Source organism: Adiantum capillus-veneris, chromosome 22 (genome assembly GCF_014529385.1).
Source record: "Adiantum capillus-veneris isolate H3 chromosome 22, ASM1452938v2, whole genome shotgun sequence".
NCBI lineage: Eukaryota > Viridiplantae > Streptophyta > Polypodiopsida > Polypodiales > Pteridaceae > Adiantum > Adiantum capillus-veneris.
Window position 1 is genome coordinate 64,791,928 of NC_140952.1, and position 4,228 is coordinate 64,796,155.

The 4,228-nt window shown below is 42.8% G+C and overlaps 1 pseudogene; it reads right to left on the reverse strand.

The window, feature by feature from the left end:
• Positions 1–349: 349 nt before the first annotated feature.
• On the reverse strand, positions 350–1,766 carry LOC147429488 (uncharacterized; annotated as a pseudogene).
• Between the last annotated feature and the right edge of the window lie 2,462 nt (positions 1,767–4,228).

Here is a 4,228-nt window from a genome sequence, read left to right on the forward strand (position 1 = left end):
AGAGAGGAAGAAGGGGGAGAGAGAGATGAATGGATTACACGACCAAAAAACTTCATAACTGCAAAATGTTTATGAATCATCTTCCAAAATATCTCTACATGAGGCATCATTCAATTCTAAGCCCATGGCTCCTAAATCAATAAAGAGAGAAACGGAATTGTCGTTTGTGGATGCATTGCCTTCATTATCTTCGAGTTTGTCATCCTCCATCTCATTATCTTCATCATCATGACAATCATCCTCGCTAAGACTTGTTGCTGCCGGACTTGATTCATCGACCTCCCTCTCCTCTGTTTCCACCTCATCCAAAGTCAGTGGTGGAAGAGGGTCAAAGATAGTCTCCACTTCATTAGTAGAAAAAATGATTGTCCCCCGAGGTGTTATAGGAATTAGGAACCAAAGTTTTGGTTGGTGGATTGTTGGGATATAGATGAACTATAAAATAGAAGCTCAAAGTGAGTAAAATTTTTATAACTAACTCTACAAGCAAATAAGAATAAAAAAGGTACATGTCACTCACCTCGTCACAATTGCACGGTAAAACTTAATCATCATACCTCCCTGTGTGATGCACACTAGAGTCCACCGTGTAGAGACTATTCTCATGTTGTCTAGACACATTTGCAAACCACTTGCACTCGAAGATAAAGGTATGAAAGGTTCTAAAATTAACCTTTAGTATCCTTTCAATAGTTTCGTAGTACCTGGCTTCATCAACGTTTGTCAAAGTTGCCCATGATGGCACAATCCATGGTGGTTCAATGCTCGTCAATGTGGCGTGTACAAAAGTGACGATCCTTTGACCACAAAGAGTTAAAAGAAAGGCAATACAAAATAGAAAAATATATTAATTTATCAAATACATATTAAAGATAATTTCAAGAAATAGCGTTACAATATGGTTTAGGTATATGAGTACTCTACCTTTGGTACGCAGCCTCCTGCACATTCCCATTCTTTGCAGGTGATGTCTTATCCGCACGCTTTTGCCTCGGTAATTCTCTCATGAATGCACTCTGCACTAATGGGGTATGGAAAACATGCAAGGTGTCTAGGCACTGGGGGCGCCCTCCTTCCTCCATGTGCTTGTTTCCATGTTTCCCTCTCTTGCAAACTCCTTGCCTTTTCCACTATCCACAAGTCCACCCACTTGGTCATAATCTTTGCATTGAGAATACAAAAATTATTGACCACTCGGGATAGATTTATATCCATGTTAAGTAGTTTCACCTTTCCACTTGGCAAGCGTGAAGTCATCCTTGCATCTTCCTGTTCTGACCACATGCGAGGCATTGAAGGATCAACTTGTGCCAAATACTCTGGTATATAAACAAATACCTCTGGAACGATCCACCCTTCATCCATACATGCCTCTGGTTGAGACCGTAGTCGCACAAAATCGTTGAGTCTTTAAAAACCTCTCTAAGAAGAACATCCATCGTGCGTGCAGTACTCCACATATAACGATCTCCTCCTCTACGTGAACCAAGAGGCGAATTTGACTAAGAAGGACCTATTGAGGAAATGCATCTTCAATGGCACACACAGTTTCTGTTGCAATGGCTTGAGCAGCAAGGATAGCATCTATTTTGATTTCCTTGGAGCTCACAAATCTACAAGAAAACACACAAGGATACACTAAGTGCTAGTTGAAATTATTGTGTACATAAAAAAGGTGCAGTTGAGTGGAGTCTTGTGGTGTACATTACTAGCTCTCCTAGTGTGAAAATAGCGTCCCTGACTTTCTTGTCCTGATATATACACATACTCCCATCGGCAGAATGAACTACAATGTAAATGAGGGGAAGGGAAAGTGAGTGATAGTCATACACACAAACTATAGATAGAATAGGGAGTATGAAGATTACCTGAAGCATCTAGTGCCAATCATGGGACTTCAACCCATACAATTGAACACTTCCACCCTTCGTCGGTTTTGTGAAAGCTCCCTTTAGCGACCTCATGTATCCTATTGGTGTGCGAATAGAGGCAATGGTACCCTTCACCTTGTCTAATTCTTCTTTGTCTAGTATTCATGGTGCTTTAGGAAGCACAATCTTTCCATTTGGGGCATGACGTGGAGTAGTATAGGCGGGGAGACATTTTAAAAGCCTCAAATCCTCCCTTGCACACAAAGAGTCCTGCTTGCCAATAATGTGGTCCCATAGTGTTTGGGCTACTTTCTTGAATATGTGCATGGGATCCAAGAGGTGTTGTATTTTTAAGTCCTTCTAATATGGAATTCCTTGACATACCTTTTGATGGAGGACACGGAGACGGTTTGTTGTTGTGGTGTTCTTCCCAAATGGTTGCCAAATATGCCATCCTGAGCTTTAGAGGGGTCTTCCCATTTGTTGGAGCCTTGTGCTTGTTATGCCCTTAGGATAAGAAACGATGGTTGTTTGGATAGATTTCCTTGCGCAAGGAATCGGGACTCTTCGTCACCAACGATGTCTCGCAAGTAGGACATGCATTGTGCCCCGATGTAGACAACCCTGCATACATATCATATGGTTAGAGAGATGAGTAAACTAAAGTGAACAAAAGGGAGAGAGGGAAAGAGGGAGAGAGATATAGAGGAAAGGGGATTACCCGGAATCTCTCCATGCCCAGGATAGTCGTGCATAGTCCACATAAGGATTCCCTTCACAATGGCCTCTCTCTCCTCCTTTGCAAGTGAGACATTGACAACAAGAATGCCTCTCCATAACTCCTCGATGAGGGGATCGAGGTAGAAATCAATATTTGACACTTTGTACTTCCCTGGCACAAGCCGGGAAAGAAGTATATTGCCCTTCTTGGTTGTCTCCCATGGTGGAATATTGCCCTTCTTGGTTGTCTCCCATGGTGGAATATTGTAGCTAATGATCACCACAGGCCAAGTGCTCCATGAAGTAGACTTAGTGCTGAAGGGGTTGACACCATCATTGCTAACCCAAGCCTCAAGTGTCGAGGCTCCAACCCAAACTCTGGCCATTGAGTTTTAATGTGCCTCCATGCAGGTGAATTGGCAGGGAAACACATCATTCCATCATTTGAGCAATGGTTGATGTGCCACGTGAGAAGCTCCATGGTAGACCTACTTTTAAACATGTGTTGGATGTGAGGAATTAATGAAAAATGTCTCAATACCTTGCGGGGTAGGTGCACCCCGCTCATTCCTGTCTTGTATTGTGCCTCCCCGCACACGGGACATGAGGTAGAATGTGCATGCTCATTGCGGTATAGCATGCAATCGTTGATGCATGTACACGGGAGATGAGGTAGCATGTGCATGCACATGTATCCATTTGAAATGACCGGCCGCGGTAATAGACGCGGTGATGGGCACGGTAATATCCGCGGTAATGCCTGGAACTTAAAATAGGCAAGAAGGTAGAGTATGTCATGTTTTCTGTAGTATACTCTGCATTCTTTCTCTCCTCCATTTCTTCCAAGCTTCCTTATCCCCCCCCCCCCCCCCCTTTCCGTCTTTCTCCTTCTCCAAGCTTCCCAAGTTTTGTCAAAAAGGCTTTCATCGAAGGGGGTTTTGTCCATGTTTTCTCCATCGTCTTTGGAAGCACAACATTGATGGAGGTTTCATCGAAAGGGTTTTTTCACCATCATCTTTGGAAGCTCAACCTACCCGAAGCTCAACCGCACTACAAAGAAAGAGGTAAACACAAAACAAAGTACCTCCCCCCTCTTTCCCTCTTGTTTTCTACTATACACACACACACACACACCCCCGCGCACATGCATAAATAAAAAAAGAATAAAAAAATAGTGAATCCTGGTTCATTTGGAAATGGTTGCTTTGCTCCACTTGTTAAGAAATGGTTGCTTCACAAGGCTTGTTTGGAAATGATAGCTTTGCTATGCTTGTTTGGAGAGAATGTAAGATAGAAATGTTGAGTTTGTTACATAGAAATAGAGAGAGAGAGATAGATAAATGAAGAAAGAGAGAGAGAGAGAGAGAGAAATAGATGGAGAGAGAGAGAGAGAGAGAGAGAGAGAGAGAGAGAGAGAAGTAGAGAATTTAAAGAGAGGGAGATAAATAGAGAGATCAGGGGGGATAAAGATAGAGAGAGATAAATAGAGAAAATGAGGGATAGAGAGAGAGAGAGAGAGAGAGATAAATGGAGAGTGTGGGAGATAAATGCAGATAGAGAGGGAGATAAAGAGAGAGAGAGAGAGAGAGAGAGAGAGAGAGAGAGAGAGAGAGAGAGAGAGAGAGAGAGAGAGAGGA